This window comes from Pantherophis guttatus, chromosome 1 (assembly GCF_059756535.1).
Source record: "Pantherophis guttatus breed Tessera chromosome 1, ASM5975653v1, whole genome shotgun sequence".
In the NCBI taxonomy this organism is placed as follows: Eukaryota; Metazoa; Chordata; class Lepidosauria; order Squamata; family Colubridae; genus Pantherophis; species Pantherophis guttatus.
Genome location: NC_142063.1, coordinates 25,817,320 through 25,834,827, shown reverse-complemented (window position 1 = coordinate 25,834,827; position 17,508 = coordinate 25,817,320). Strand labels below are relative to the sequence as shown.

At 39.1% G+C, this 17,508-nt stretch overlaps 1 long non-coding RNA gene across 1 annotated transcript in view; it reads right to left on the bottom strand.

Moving 5' to 3' along the window:
* Positions 1 to 526: 526 nt before the first annotated feature.
* The window catches only part of LOC117675007 (uncharacterized), a 31,486-nt gene continuing 14,504 nt past the window's right edge, over positions 527 to 17,508 (bottom strand). Inside the window, exons 4-5 of the long non-coding RNA XR_015734445.1 lie at positions 17,205 to 17,316; positions 527 to 990 (exon numbers count right to left, since the gene is read on the bottom strand). This is a non-coding gene — a long non-coding RNA (uncharacterized LOC117675007). The remainder of the gene's footprint in view (positions 991 to 17,204; positions 17,317 to 17,508) is intronic.

The window sequence follows — 17,508 nt, the reverse complement described above, 5'->3', positions numbered from 1 at the left end:
TCAGCCTTCCATCCTTCTGAGGTTGGTAAAATGAGGACCCAGATTGTTGGGGGCAATATGCTGACTCTGTAAACTGCTTAGAGAGGGCTGTAAAAGCACTGTGAAGTGGTATATAAGTCTAAGTGCTATTACTATATTAGAATAATGGTTCTGCAATTTCAATATCCCTCAATATTATATTATTATTATTTATTTTATTCATTAAACATGAAACTCAGTCAACTGAACATTCAAAAATGCATCACAAATACCATTGACTGGTGCTAATGGTTGATACAGGTTGCTGCCAGCATCCTAGGTATCAACCAAGTACCTTCTTAAGATGTACGATGTTCCAAGTAGCACAGGTTTTTGCAGTTCCATTGGTGCTATTGTAAGAAGCTGCAATTTGTTGATGTATCTTATAAAATTCTTGGACATGGTACCAAGTGCCCCGATGACAATGGGTATCACTGTTACATGTTTCATCCATAGCCGTGTAGTTTCGATGGCCAGGTCGCGATATTTCATGATTTTTTCCAGTTGTTTTTCTTTTCTTTTTTTTTATTAAAAAGTTTTAACAAGTATTACAGCAATTTTTCCCATCCCTCCTCCCCCCCTTCCCTCCAACCCCCCCTCCGCCCACCCACCCACCCTGGACTTCCCAGAGCAAAAACAGGGTATAGCATAACAAACATAAGCTAAAATAAGCTAACTTTCTGTAGTCCCCAAATTCCCTCTTGCTCTTTAACTCCCCTTTCAACTAACAAAACAATTCAAAAAGAAAATATTGGTTTCATTCATAAATTATTTGGAACTTTTTAGTCCGATATTTGTTTTGAGTATAGTCAATCCATCTTCTCCATTCCAATATATATCTTTTGTTTGAATGGTCCTTCAAATACGCTGAGATTTTAGCCATCTCTGCTAAGTTCACTACTTTTAATGTCCATTCTTCAATGGTAGGCAAGTCTTCCTTCTTCCAATACTGCGCCACCAAGAGTCTGGCTGCTGTTATTAAATTTAAAATCAACTTAGTCTCTATAACAGTACAATCTGTAATTATACCTAACAAAAAGAACTGTGGAGTAAATTTTATCTTCTTTTTGAGAATATTTTGGATAATCCACCATATTTTTATCCAAAATGCCTTAATTTTTTTACATGTCCACCATATATGATAATACGTGGCATCATCACATTCGCATCTCCAACACTTAGGTTATAAACATGGATACATACAGGCTAGCTTTTTGGGATCTAGATACCATCTATAAAGCATTTTATAAAGATTTTCTCTTAGGTTTTGGGCTTGCGTAAACTTTACATTTCTAACCCATATTTTTTCCCACATTTCCATCATTATTGGTTCTTCAATATTTTGTGCCCACTTTATCATACAGTCCTTAACTAACTCCGTTTCTGAATCTATTTCTACCAGTGCATTATACAACCTTTTTATATGCATTTGACTTTGATCTCTAATCTGTTTTACCAAGTTCTCCTCATTCTGCAAAATACCAATTTTCTGATCTTCTCTCCATCTAGCTTGCAACTATACATATTGAAACCATGTTTGAATTATTATTTTTTTATTTTATTTAAATTTGTATACCGCCCTTCTCCTAGTGGACTCAGGGCGGTGCACAGTCAAGTAAAAAACATCCAATACAAAATTTAAAAATTTAAAAGAATTATACCCTTTGGCCAAAAATTTAAGAACCTTACGACTAAAACCCATTAAACAATTAAAAATCTAATATCTCAAAAACGGGGTGGGGGGGTTCACACCAGTCCTGCTTGATGGAAGAGAAAAGTTTTTAGGGCACGGCGAAAGGCCCGGAGATCTGATATCCTCCATATCTCCGGAGGCAAATTGTTCCAGAGGGCAAGTGCTGCCACAGAGAAGGCCCTCCCCCTGGGGGTCGCCAGCCGACACTGCCTAGCTGATGGCACCCTGAGGAGTCCCTCTCTGTGGGAGCGTACTGGCAGGTGGGAGGCTATTCGTGGCAGAAGGCGGTCCCACAAATACCCAGGTCCGATGCCATGGAGCACTTTAAAGGTACCTTGAAGCGCACCCGGAAGTCCACCGGGAGCCAATGCAGCTCACGCAGGAGAGGTGTCACATGGGAGCGCTCTCTCGCTCCCATAATCCCCCGTGCAGCCGCATTCTGCACCAGCTGGAGCCTCCGGGTGCACCTCAAGGGGAGCCCCATGTAGAGAGCATTGCAGTAGTCCAGGCGGGAAATGATGAGTGCCTGAGTGACTGTGCGTAAGGAGTCCCGATCCAGAAAGGGACGCAACTGGCAAATCAGGCGAACCTGATGAAAAGTCCCCCTGGCCACTTCTTATCCTTTCTTCTTTTAGTTGATTCAAAGATTTTAATTGTAGTATACCTCCTTCCTTATTAAGAAGCTCTTTATAAGTAATCACATCTTGTTTTTGCTCTACACTTATATTCTCTATCGTATGTCTGGGTATTGCCCACATTGGTAACTTATAGTTTAATTTATACTGATACTTTTTCCAGACACGCAATAAAGCATTCCTTAATATGTGACTTTTAAAAGCCTTATCCACTTTCTTATCATATAATAAATAAGCATGCCAACCGTAAACCAAATCATATCCCTCAATATTCAATATTATTTCTTCTGTTAAGTTCATCCAGTCACTAATTGCTGACAGAGCAGCTGCCTCATAATATAGTCTTAGGCTGGGCATTTTGAGACCTCCTCTTTCACATATATCCTGCATTATTTTTTGTTTTATTCTCGGTCTCTTCCCTGCCCAGACAAAATTATTAATACCCTTCTGTCATATCTTCAAATTCTCATCTTTTTAAAGTATTGGTATCATTTGAAAAAGAAACAAAAACCTTGGCAAAACATTAATTTTTACTGCTGCTATTCTTCCTAACAAGGATAATTGTAATTTTTTTCCAGTTTTCCATCTCTCTCTGTATTTTTTGCCACAATGGATCATAATTATGCTTAAATAATTTCGCATTTGATGTCATAATATAGACCCCTAAATACTTAACTTTTTTTACAATTTCAAATCCTGTTAGTCTTTCTAATTCATCTTTTTGATTTATAGTCATATTTTTAGTTATTATCTTCGTTTTCCCTGCATTTATTTTAAATCCAGATATTTGTCCATATTGATTAATTATGTCCATTAAACCTACAACCGACTGTAATGGTTGGGTAATACTCCAATTAGGTTAACAACTTTCCTTACATTACTCTTCATTTGTCTACCATTTATAAAACCAGTTTGATCATTATGAATCATTTGTTGTATGACTGTCATTAACCTATTTGCTAGTATTTTAGCAAAAATCTTGTAATCTGTATTTAAAAGTGATATAGGCCTATAATTTTTTGGCTGAGTGTGGTCTTGCTCCTCCTTTGGAATCAGAGAAATATAAGCTGTCCTCCAGGATGGGGGTACAACTCCTCCCGATTGTATGTTGGTAAATAATTCTTTGAATGGTCCCACCATTTCTGACTGCAAGTATTTATAATAAGTAGCTGTCAAACCATCCGTCCCAGGAGCTTTACCCACTTTCAATTGCTTAATTGCAAACATAATCTCCTCGGAAATTATTGGTTGATTTAGACCCTACCTTTGCTCTTTTGTAATTGTAGGAATATTCTCTTTCTGTAAGTATCTATCTATATCTATACTTTGAATTTTATCACTAGCATACAACCTCACATAAAATTCTAAAAATGCTTTTTTAATCATATTTTGCTGATAAACCTCTTTACCTTTATATTCTATTTTCTCTATGGTCCGTGACTTTTGTTTTTTCCTTAACAAATATGCTAACCATCTCCCTGGTTTATTAGCATTGCAAAAAGTATTATGTTTAGCGTATTGCAAATTAGTTGCGACCTGATCTTCCATTAACATATTAAATTGCCCTCACAATAAGTTAATTGTCTCTTTTATTTTCTTGTCTACTGGGTTCAATATCAAAGCTTGTTCTTTTTTTTAAATTTCCTCTTCTAAGTCCTTCCTTTTTTTTCCTGTTTACGTCTGTGTTTATTATTCAAATATATCAAAATATCTCTCATATATGCTTTACTTGTATCCCAAACCATTTCCATAGATGTACCCTTATGCATGTTTATAATGAAAAATGCTCTCATTAATTTTTTACATTCTTTTACATTTTCCTCATATCTAAACAGATTTTCATTTAACCTCCAAGACCTCTTAGATCCCATTCCATACTCTAATTCCATCCAAACTGGACTATGATCCATTAAAACTCTTGGGCAGATCTTCATCTTCTTCACCCTAGAAAAGAGATCATTAGTAATTAATATAAAATCAATCCTAGGGAAAGATTGTTGTCTATCAGAAAAAAAGATAAAGTCTTTTTCTTCGGGGTTCCTCTCTCGCCAGATATCTCTCAACTCCATATCATCCATCATTTCAAAAAACGATTTTGGCAATCTTGAATGCATTGAGATATTCTGCAAGAGCCCCTTCTTATCTTTTTTAGTGTCCAAAACTCCATTCCAATCTCCCAGTAAGATACATGATTTATAATCCCATTGTAATAACTTGGAATGTAAAAGCTTATAAAATGTTTCCTGTTAATTGGTTCGGTGCATAGACTCCAATTAAAAGTATTTTTTCTCCTTTTATTAAAAGTTCAATTGCTATAAATCTTCCTTGATCATCTGCTTCAATTAATTTGGCAATTAAATCTTTTTTTAGGTATATAACTATACCATTCTTCTTCTCAGGAGCAGATGCAACGAAATGTATACCTAACCTTGCATTTATTAAATATTTTTGATCTTTACTTCTAATATGAGTCTCTTGTAAACAAATTACATCATTTTTAAACTGTTTCAAATAATGAAATATTTTTCTCCTCTTTTGTGGTGAATTTAGGCCATTAGCATTCCAAGTCCAAAATCTAGTTGCCATTCTTTGCCCCCTGAAGCTTTTGTAGCATCTGCTGAAAATCTCCATGCATTTTACTTTTCGGCCTTGCTCCTCCCACTGCTTCTGTTTTTGTAGTGTCTTGAATCATCTGAAGTTGCTGCACTCTTAATTCTTCTTGACGCTTGGTTGCCGCTTGGGTCTGTCTTTGATCCTTAGGTTCTTCTATCTCCAAGACTTGAACAGTAGTCAAAAGTTGTATTAATTCTTCTTGAGTAATCAAAGCTCCCTTTTGGGCCTGTGCCAACATTTTTTCCTTCTCCCCCTTTCCTGCCCCCTATGCTTCTGTCTTCCTTCTGGCTTCTGGGGGCTGTGGGCATTCAGTCTTTAGTACATTGGTGTAAAAATCTCTTGCCTTCCACACTGAGTTAAGACGATATCTTTCTCCTTAACAGTTCACCACTAGTCCAGCTGGAACTTTCCATCTGTACTGTATCTGACGGTTTCTCAGTTCTTCCACCAGAAAGGCATAATCCCTTCGGGCTCTCAACATTTTGAGGGGGGGGATCTCTTTTGGTATTAAAACCTCCTACCCCTATACTTGAAGTTTATTTTTAAAAGTGACTTGTAGGATTTCATTGTGTATTCTCCTTGTTGTAAAATAGACTACAATGTCTCTTGGTAAATGTTTCTGTCTGGCAATCCATGAATTGACACAATAAATTTTGTCAATTTGCCATTCAAGATTTGTTTTTTGATCTCTCATTCTTTCTCCCATTCAGAAGCAAATGCTTCTGAAAAGATCTCTCTCAAATTCTCTTGCTTATTTTCTTTGAGGCCTCTTATTCTCAAAGCAAATTCCATATCCCTATATTGTATCATTATCACCTCAGCCTCTGATCTTTCCATCTTATCCTGGACCTCCACCATTTTATTTTCCAAGTTCTCATTAGACTGCTTAATTTCTTCCACTTTTTCATCTACTGCTTCAATATGGCCTGCCAGACCTTGAACTGCCATGATAATATCTTCTCTAATTTCGTGATTTCGCTTTTGAATAATCTCTTTAATTTGAACTATCTCCTCAGCAATATCTCGAATTTCATCCTCAAACACCGAAGTAATTTTTTTTCCGTAACAGAGGCTTGAGTTTTAAGGGCTTCCTGCAACATTTCAAGTGTTAATATTGTTGGTTCCGTTGGAACAGAGATTGATTGTAATTTGGACGTTTGAGCTGGCGAGCTCCCAGCACTTTTGGGGACTATAGTCTTTATTTGTTTTGAAGGCATTTTTAGTTTCCAATTTGAATTTATTCAGCAGCCAGAACAATAAATCCGCTAAATCCAAAAATTCCCAGTCTTTAAATAATATCAATCCTTTTTTAAAAAAAGATCACTGCTGTAGTCTTTTTAGCCTTTAATCTTTTTTTTTTAAAGCAGAAATCTCTAATTTTGAACAGGGGCTGCCAGCACTCAACGAAACTTTCCTTTTTAACTTTCACTTTCACGCCCCATTAAAGCTCAATCGTCATCTTGGTTTCACTTTCTCCCCTTAATAAATCAGAAGGAAGTAATACACATTTGGAGTTAAAGTTCAGTACTTGCAAATCTGATCTCTCCTGAGTTTGCTCAGCCTGCTTCCAAATGATGTTTATTCCAAGCATTGTTTGCAGGGGTGGTCGCGGCGTCTTCTTCTGCTTAAAGCAGAAACATCCCGGATCCGGAGCTCTGTCAGGCTTCCAGGGAGCTCTCACCCTTCGAGCCCCAGAATTGTTCCTGGGGCTCCTTGGGGAGCTCTACCTACACCCATCTGCTCTCTTCTTCCCCTTTTCCCAGGGAGAAAGTTTCCAAGCCGCTAGACAGCTGATTTGCACTGTTCTAGCAGCTTTACAAGATCGCGGGGCTGGCACTCACAAAAGGAACATCTTCAGCGCCTGCGGTGCCACCGGAAGTCAGTTCTTTTTCTTCGACTCTGGCATCTCCTGGTACCGTGAAGTCAGTAAATGGTATGTTTCGGTTTTCAACCACTGTGATATCTAGCATGTTGTGTTCCAAGTGATGATCTGTGACAATTGTGTTCCAAGTGACAATGATGATGATGATAATGATGATGATGATGATGATGATGATGATGATGATTCATATATTTAACTTAATAACAACAACCTATTGAAGTGCCAAGGCATACAGTATTGCAGGAGGAGAGGGGGGAAGCCCTTCCAATGCCGATAACCTCCTCTGAGATTAGATCTACACATTATGCCCAGAAATAATTCTCGGTTGCTGGAAGATTTGTTGAGTGTTTCAGATGCTCAGAGATAATTAAGAATTTGTTCAGAGAACAAAATGGCAAACTTGAAAAGTGCAGAAGCTGAACAAATTATCTCTTAAAATCTGCAGTATTTATTAGATGCCATGTAGGCTGGGAGGCAAGTTAACATAAGATGCCACTCTAGTTGTTTGAACAATGGACATTTTAAAAAAAGAATCAAAGAAAAAAAGAATAGAATAAGAACTTAAAAGCACACCACCACCCCTGCTCTGCAAGTAAAAAAACAGTCACCTTTTGCTGCTTGAAATATTTGAGCAGCATAATTCATTTCTGAATGAAGTTAAAGACAGTATGGTCCTGCTTCCTAACCTGGATTCACTATTAAATATTCTTAAAAGTTGTTATGATTGGAGATAAAGTTTTGAATGCTGACAACAGTTTCCCTCTTGTTAGAAACAAAGCGTCAATAGCATGACATGAATAATGGTTGCTCTTGAACTTTTAGCTTCCATGTATTAGCATACCTGAATTGTATTAACCCTGGTCTAGATGAGAAATAGCCTAGAAAGATCAATGCATACAAGCAATCTAGTTTTCATCCCAAACATTAAACAGGATATAGCACATGAAAAACAAACAGATGGATAAATTGCAATGAGGAAATTTGTAAAATGGGAATTTCCAATTAGAGTGTTTGCCTTAAGCTAAATATCCAAAAGTTGTTGTTTTCCAAAAGCTGCTTAAAGTATATCTGAGTCTTTTACTGGTTATCTTAGATGAGGAACAAAATTAGAATCTTTTTTATAATAAACACATAACCACTTCATAGAATCCGATAATAAACTCAGATCTCTTGTTCTTCTAATGGAGGCTGAATTAGTTCTGTTTTCCTGAAGAGAAAGAAGAGGAAGAGAGAGAGAGACAGAGACACAGACACAGAGAGGGAGGGAGAGGGAGAGAGGGAGAGGGAGAGAGACAGAGAAACAAAGGGAGAATTGATTGCTGAACATCTCATAAGGTAATAAGCCCATTGATACTATTCTTGATGTCCACCATTCTCAGCTTTTAAGCTACAAGTTTTGTCATTAACAAAGATATACATGCCAGTTAACTGGTTTTCCTGACATCCAAACCATTTCAGTGTGTCATTGTTTGCATGTGTGTATACTACATCCACTTTCCACAATAAGAATGGTTTCAAACCCTACTTTAAAAATGCTTTAAAAATACAGAAGAATTCTATATTGTTCAATTGTTTCTGGGTCCAATTCAAGGTCCTGGTTTTGATTCTGAAAGCCCTTCATTACACTGGGACGGGGGATCAGGTTATCTCAGGGATCACCTCTCCCTGATTACATCTGACCTCCCATCAGGTCTGGCAGATCTGGCTGAAATTCCCATCTGCCGTGGAATTACATCAGGTGGGTTCCAGGAGGTTTGGCCTTCTCTGCTGTGACACCTGCCTTATAGAATTTTCTCCCTCCCATCCCTCTCAGTATTCCACTTGTCTCTTTAGAATATTTTTTAATTACAACAATTAATCAGTCAGTCTCTTGTGAGATGGGCAACAATACAAATTTGATAAATAAATAAGAATAGCAAGGATGAGCAGAGGACTGCTAAGGCAGCCTTTTATTCCAAGACTAAATACATCCATTTCCCTCAAACTTCCCTTATAAAGGTACAGGTAAAGGTTCCCTTTCACATATGTGCTAGTTGTTCCCGACTCTAGGGGGTAGTGCTCATCTCTGTTTCAAAGCCGAAGAGCCAGCACTGTCCGAAGACATCTCTGTGGTCATGTGGCCGGCATAACTAAACACCAAAGGTGCACGGAACGTTGTTACCTTCCCACCAAAGGTGAGCCCTATTTTTCTACTTGCATTTTTTACATGCTTTCGAACTGCTAGGTTGGCAGAAGCTGGGACAAGTAATGGGAACTCACCCCATTACGTGGCACTAGGGATTTGAACCACTGAACTGCTGACCTTTTGATCGACAAGATCAGTGTCTTAGCCACTGAGCCCCCACATCCCTAAACTTCCCTTATAGGATATCCTTAATCTCAGAAGAAAAAGTTGAGCAGCAAAATGATAGTACATTGAAGTGCAAGATATCATATAAATTGGAAATACAGGTCCGAAACATCAACTTTTTCCCATCTTTTATTGTATTGACAACCAGAGGCCTTAGGAGTAAGAGATAGGAAACTCTATCTCTGTTCTTTTTTCTCCAGATTGAAGACTCTTTCCACCTGTTGTTTACTAAAGAAATAAGAGTACTTTCTTTCTTCTTTCCCCCCTATTTTCCCCCTATTCACTATCATGAAGACTCAAAGGAAACATGATGGATGACTGGACACCATCAAAGTTGGCACCACCAGAGCACAGAAAAACTCAAAGAAATAGTGCAAGATTGAAAGATGATGATGATTATTATTATTATTATTATTATTATTATTATTATTATTATTATTATTATTATTATTATTTCTATACCGCCCTTCTCCCGAAGGACTCAGGGCGGTGTACAGCCTATTAAAAACATAAAAATATACAGACATCAATTAAAAAATAATTAAAATTATTAAATAATTTCAGCCCAAATTAAAACCCAAAAATTTAAAACACCCAATTTAAAACCCTTTACATTGATAGCCCGGCCTGGCAGAACAGCAGGGTCTTGAGGGCACAGCGAAATACATGGATGTCGGAGATCTTGCGCAATTCTGGGGGCAGTTCATTCCACAGGGCAGGAGCTCCCACAGAGAAGGCCCTTGGCCGATGGCACCCTGAGGAGCCCCTCTCTGTGGGAGCGGACTGGCCGGTGGGAGGCTACTGGTGGCAGAAGTCGGTCTCGAAGGTACCCAGGTCCTAAGCCATGGAGCGCTTTAAAGGTGGTGACCAACACCTTGAATCGCACTCGGAGGACCACTGGGAGCCAGTGCAGCTCGCGCAGGAGAGGTGTCACGTGGGCACAACGAGTCGCGCCCATAACCACCCACGCGGCCGCATTCTGGACCAGTTGGAGCTTCCGAGTGCTCTTCAAGGGGAGCCCCATATAGAGAGCATTACAGTAGTCCAGCCGGGAGGTGACCAGGGCATGAGTAACCGTGCGCAAGGCATCCTGGTCCAGAAAGGGCTGCAACTGGCGAAAGATGTGGAGATACCTAGCCCATAGAATCGCTAAGATTGGGACTGGCTGAATGGATAACATCATCATCATCATAATTGACCCAAAAATATTTTATTTTAAAAGGGAAGGAGAAGGGTTCCACTCTCCAGTGCCAGTTCCAGGACAATTAGAATACATGCCTTGTGCAACTTCTTCTGGTTGGTCATGTGTATTTACTTGTTTGTTTGCACCAACTTCTTTTCACTTTTAATCAACACTATCCTTGACCAGAGCACATGTCTTGGGCTGTGTAGGACTCCAAGAACCATGGAAAGATATCAAGAGCATCCCCTCTTGGATTCTGCCCAGGAAAACCACAGCAGCCTGAAGTACTTCAACCTTCCCCACTGCTACTAATATCCCCATCAAGTTGACCTTTGCTGTTCCTGCCATTTTACAATGTACAAGCCAGCAGGAGATGGTCAATCTTGTCAGCATTAATGCAGATGTGAAATGTGACTCATTACTGTCCTCCTCCATTGATGAATAGGGGCTGGCCAGAGCAATGCAGCTGAGGCATAGTTCATCCCAGTTGCCAGAGAGATAAAAAGTTGGAAACCAGCAGAAAGAACTTGGTGCAATTACATAAATTCTGTTGATGCACAGAAATATCCCATGAGTTTCCAGCGGGGTGGAGAGTGGATGAAGGGTGGATAGAAAAGGAGACAATTTGGAGAAGTCTGGCTTAAGGCAATCCTTCCTTCCTTCCTTCCTTCCTTCCTTCCTTCCTTCCTTCCTTCCTTCCTTCCTTCCTTCCTTCCTTCCTCTTTCTTCTTTCTCCTTTTTTATTTTTTCATTCTTTTCTTTTTTCTTTCCCTCCCTGGCCTAACTCTATAAACCCTATTACTCTGATTGTTTCAGGTCCAACCTCTTCCATAAGGCCTCAAAACAAGGGGTAGAAAGAAGAGCATCGTGTTTGCAACAAGGAGATCAGCTTACAGTTCCACTTCCAACGAATATCAAAGAAAGCTTTGCCAAGGCCGAAATAGTATAGCTACTGTATTCACCTTTTTTTTAGTGACCAAGAGTAATATTTGGACTTTGAATTGGTATAAACAGCATCTTGCAGGGGAGGGATGCCAAAAAAAGAAGAAGGGGGAAGATGATGACCGTAATCCTCCAATCAAATCCTGTCCTGTCACATGTAGGTAGAATGTCAATGTGTGTATCAAAATGGTGAGTCCTCAATCATATAACTGCCATCTGGATTTTTTTTAAAAAAAATTCCACCCTTGTGGTTAGTGAGTTTAAAACCAAACTGCAAAAAAATCAGTGATTCTGATTCAGTGAAATTGTAGTGTTAATAAAAACAGATTAAATAATTACTCCCTAACTCGTTTAATAATTTGCCTTTCTACTGCTTTAAAAATGACCACACTTTATTCAGAATACAGGTAGTCCACAACTTATGTCCACAATTTATGACCACAACTTATGACCACAACCTATGTCCACAACTTATGACCATAACTTAAGTCCACAACTTATGACCACAACCTATGTCCACAACTTATGACCACAACTTATGTTCATAACTTATGACCACAACTTAGGACCACAACTTATGTCCACAACTTATGTCCACAACTTATGACCACAACTTATATTCATAACTTATGACCACAACTTATGTCCACAACTTATGACCACAATTTATGTCCACAACTTATGACCACAATTTATGTCCACAACTTATGACCACAATTTATGACCACAACTTATATTCATAACTTATGACCACAACTGAGCCCAATATTTCTTTTGTTAAGCAAGATAGTTGAGTGAGTTTTGCAACCTTTCTTGCCAGGGTTCTTAAGTGAATCACTGCAGTTAAGTTAGTAACATGGTTGTTAAGAGAATCTGGCTTCCTCATTGACTTTGCTTGTCAGAAGGCCCCCAAAAGGTGATTACTTGACCCTGGGACACTGCAACCATCCTAAATATGAGCCAGTTGCCAAGCATCCTAATTTTCATCACATGACCATGGGGATGCTGCAACAGTCGTATGTGTGAAAAAAAAATGTCATGTCACTTTTTTTCATTGTCATTGTAACTTCTAATGGTCACTAAACAGATAGTTGTAAGTCGAGGACTACCTGTATTCAAGAAACTCAGAAACTCCTACCTTTGTTGCTACACATTTTCTGAGATTAATAGGCTCCACAGAAATCACCATAAGAATTGCATAAAACCTTTTTCAAATATCGATAAACCATCCTCCTGGTAATATATTATAAATCAAAAATAATGCCAAAAAAATAGTTTTGTACTGCAAAAAAAAACCAAAAAAACAACCAGTTCTGTTTTCACTGCTTTCTTACACATTACGAAGGATGGCAGGGGCATCAAAGAATCAAGATGGCAACTGTAACCATACAGCCAAATCCCTGGCCTTCTTTCTTTGTGTTGTGCATGTAAAATTGACAGATCTTTGGCTGTATGGTTATAGCCATCTTCTTGACTATTTTAACCTGCAAATTGGTTCATATATACATACATACATATGTACATACATACGTGTATGTGTTGTTGTTGTTGTTGTTGTTGTTGTTGTTGTTGTTGTTAGTTGCGAAGTCATGTCCGACCCATCGCGACCCCATAGACAACATTCCTCCAGGCCTTCCTGTCCTCTATCATCCTCTAGAGTCCATTTAAGCTCATACCGACTGCTTCAGTGACTCCAGCCACCTCGTTCTCTGTCGTCCCTTTCTTCTTTTGCCCTCAATCGTTCCCAGCATTAGGCTCTTCTCCAGTGAGTCCGTCCTTCTCATTAGGTGGCCAAAGTATTTGAGTTTCATCTTCAAGATCTGGCCTTCTAAAGAGCAGTCAGGGTTGATCTCCTCTAGGACTGACTGGTTTGATTGCCTTGCAGTCCAAGGGACTCACAGGAGTCTTCTCCAGCACCATAGTTCAAAGGCCTCAATTCTTTGGCACTCAGCTTTCTTATGGTCCAAATTTCACAACCATACATTGCAACTGGGAAAACCATAGCCTTGACTATACGCATTTTTGTTGGCAGGGTGATGTCTCTGCTTTTTAGTAAGCTGTCTAGATTTGCCATACATATAAATGTACATGCCATACACACACACACACACACAAACACACGCATGCATGCATACATACATACATGCATACCAGAGGTGAGTTTCAGCAGGTTCTGACCAGTTCTGGAGAACCATAGCGGAAATTTTGAATAGTTCGGAGAACCGGTAAATACTGGCTGGCTCCGCCCCCATCTATTCTCTGCCTCCCGAGTCCCAGCTGATTGGGAGGAAATGGGGATTTTGCAGTAATCTTCCCCTGGAGTGGGGAGGGAATTGAGATTTTACAGTATCCTTTCCTTGCCACGCCCACCAAGCCACACCCACCAAGCCATGCCATGCCATGCCTACCAAGCCACACCCACAGAACTGGTAGTAAAATTTTTTGAAACCTACCACTGATGCATACTGTACATACATATATTCATATACAAATGGCCCATTGGGAACCCCATATTAAAACAACAAACCTTATGTGCGGCCAGAATCTGAAAACAACATTTAATAAGGCACACTACTTGAGTGAGATGGTTCGGCTGAGATTGGCATATGTGGGTCTGATTGGGGTAGATTGTAGGGCTGATACTGAAATATAATTTTATCTTGTTACTTATTTATATATCAAATTATTGTATTTTACTCCAATTTCATTTTAAATTGCTTTTGTAGGATTTTATTAATAATTTGTATTTGGAATTCTAGATTTTGATATGGCCTATGGGCAAATCAATAAATTAAACTAAAACTAAAACTAAAACTAAAACTAAAACTAAAACTAAAACTAAAACTAAAACTAAAACTAAAACTAAAACTAAAACTAAAACTAAAACTAAAACTAAAACTAAAACTAAAACTAAAACTGCACATTTTTGAGAATACCATTCAAATTTCCAGGGGAATAATACCCCAGTAGAGGAAGCTAAGAAACACTGTCTCCTGGTCCCCCTCCACAAACTTCACATAAGGGGAACTTTTCGTACCTCAACTTGGGACAAGTTCCCTAGCAGTTCCATCCCTCTCTTTAGAGAACTTCAGCACCTCTTTCCTTATTTGGAGATAGCACTGATTGGCTCATGATGTTCTCATGTTTCAAATCAAGTAGAAGTCAATTATAGGCCAGTTTCAAACTGTTTGCTAGTGACTGGGGAATGTAAATGGCTCAATCAAATCCTTAAGCAGAACTGCTGTCAGTGCATGGCACAGGGGGGAAAAATGGTTTGTAAGTAACAGTCTTAAAGTTGATGTAGACCAGTGATGGTGAACCTTTTGAGCTAGGTGTATCAAAAATTTGGAATATGCCTAACTTAACATCTCTAGAGTGTCACACCCCATCCCCTAAACAAAAGAGAAACAATTTTTTACATATACATTTATTTTTTTAAAAAAAATAAAGTCCAATCATATTTGTGATCTCCAGGATCTGAAGTGTGCCACACAATATTCTATTGACAGGTCTCTATGGCCTACCTGAGACAGCTCCGGGTCACACAAGACCTTCATGGTTTAAGCTCCTTCAGAGAATGTTCTTCTGTGGCTTCCTGCAGCCTCCAAAAGCCACATGAAAACATGTTCCGTTCTCACATGGTTTTCAGAGGCTCTGAAGGTTGTGCAAGAATCATGTGACTTCTGGAAAAACCAGAGACCTCAGGAGAGCATACCTCATTCTTGCACAGACTTTACAGCCTTCAAAAACTACATGAAAATGTGTACTTTTATCACATGACTTCTGGAGGGTCTGGAGCCATGCAAGAGAATATCCATCTCCTCAAAAAAAAACCAAAAAAAAAAAAACCCAACAACCATCAGTGCTGGGATTCAGCCGGTTCGCACCGGTTCCAATGAATCAGTTGTTAAATTACCCACCCACCCACCCACTATCAAAGTGGATCCTCGGCGCTGTGCTGCAATGAAGAAAGAGGCAATGGAGCAGCTGGCGTGAGGGAAGGAGAAGGCCGCTTTCCCTCTTTCTTCTCCCTGCTCCTCCTCCTTCCCTCATGCCAGCCGCTCTGTTGCCCATTTCTCCATTGCAGTGCAGCACAGCACCCAAAATTCACTTTGATAGTGGCGGAGGGTGGGGGGAAAGCGTAATTTAACAACCAGTTCCTCCAAGGTCAGGTTGGCCATTGCAGGAGCTCATCCCACAGGTTCGATGGAGCTGGAGGATGGGGATGGGTCATGCCTCCCATGACAGCCAACCTGATTCTGGGTGAACCAATTGCTAAATTGTTTGAATCTCACCACTGAAAAACATGTGAGAATGGGGGTGCTTTTAAGAATAACTCTGATGTTGGTGAACCCAAAACATCATAGCACACATGTCATAGGTTTGCCATCATTGGTAGATAGTAGTAGACTATCAACAAACCAATTAGGGGAGGGGAGGGGAGGGAAAGGGAGGGAAACTTCTACTGTCTCTGTCCTGAGAGCTAAATGAAATGCATGCACTTTAGAAAGAGAAATAATAGAAAGAGAAATGCTGTAATGCGAAGAATTTCAAATAGATAATGCTAATGCAATTTACATAAATCCATAATGCATTTACAGAATGCAAAATACTCTAATTCAATAATGTCTCTGATGATTGCTGTAATAACTTTGCATATTTGTAAATTGTATCAGGATTTACAGTTATTTGTGGGTTGGGTATGTGTACTTGTTTATTATTTTCCAAATACTGGATAAAAAAAACCCGATGCCTCTGAAAAGGAATGTATTTTATCTCTCCAAAATAAATTAATTTCTATCCAGATAGAAAAATGAATGTGGGGGTGTATGCAAAGTTGCAGATCTGCATGGATGTGACTCCTCTCCCCATTAATTTTGTGTATACAGAAGATATCCAACATGGAGCTTGAGTTACCCTTAAACACACAGCCCTTTTAACATTAGAATAAGATTCATGTGTCCATTTTTCATTCTCCATGAAATCTATGGTAAGAGAAATTAAATGGGGAATTTCTACACATTTTTCTAATATTTTTTGAAGTGCAAGGGTCCGACATTAATAGGGATAATAACTCTATTTTTTTTAAGTGAACTATTTTCCCCCAGTGCTTATCCTGTCTTGCAATTTAATGAAAATATGGAAAAAGGGGGAGACTGAAGAAATGATTGTGCAATGCTCTCTGGAGAAATGAATGTACAAGAAAGACAGAACCATCATATCTTTTGCCAGCTCTTATAGCCTGATTTATAGCCTGGTTAAGACACTGAGCTTGTTGATCAGAAAGGTCAGTGGTTCGAATCGCTAGTACAGGTCTCCTGCATGGACTAGATGACCTCCAAGATCCCATCCAACTCTGTTACTGTTACAAGCCAGCCATGTGAAGCTCACTGAAATTCTCTTCTCTCAAAGATGCTTCAAAAGGAATTCTTTTTCATCAAATTGAATGAGAACTTGTAGGGGGGAAGATGAAAGACAATTTCTCTGCCTGACACTATTTTCTTGCAGGTCTGCTCTTTTGCAGGATTTACTTACTGACTGTCATTTAGCTGTACAACCTTTGATGATCCCTAGGGAGCAGGCAAGAGATACAGAAACCCCTACCTCGTTGGTGCCTCCTAGTGGATGTATGACAGAGTCAAGTCTTCAATCCACAGTTACAATGATTTTTTTTTAAACCCAGTAAAATATTCAGCAGTACAAGAAGACAGGTTTTTTTTTTTAAAAAAAAAACAATAACAACAACATCAATTATTTGGAGTACAACAGAAAAGGGGGGAAATTGCACCACTTAAAGAAAATGCAGCACCGCCCGTGCCAGTTAGAAGTGATTTTTCATGTGCTACATTATGTTGAAAAGGGTATGAATTTCAACTGAGGGAACCTACCATGGATCTTAGGATGTTGCATGTTTAAACCCTGTAGAGAGTAGCATGACCTGGATGGATTCCATATACATCATGTGGTGTAGAGGAAACAAAATTAATGTTTATGCTCCTCCTGGAAGAGAGGGGAAGATAAAAAGGCAGCTGTGTAGAAAAGCCTTGGGATATTCTTTAGCACCATAGCTGACCTCTATCTCTTTTCTGGACAAGTGGACACACTTCCAATCAATGCATTGGGCTACAGCTACCTACCCTGAGAACTGTGGGGATTGAAAATAAAGCTGTTGGAAATAAAGATAATGCTGCC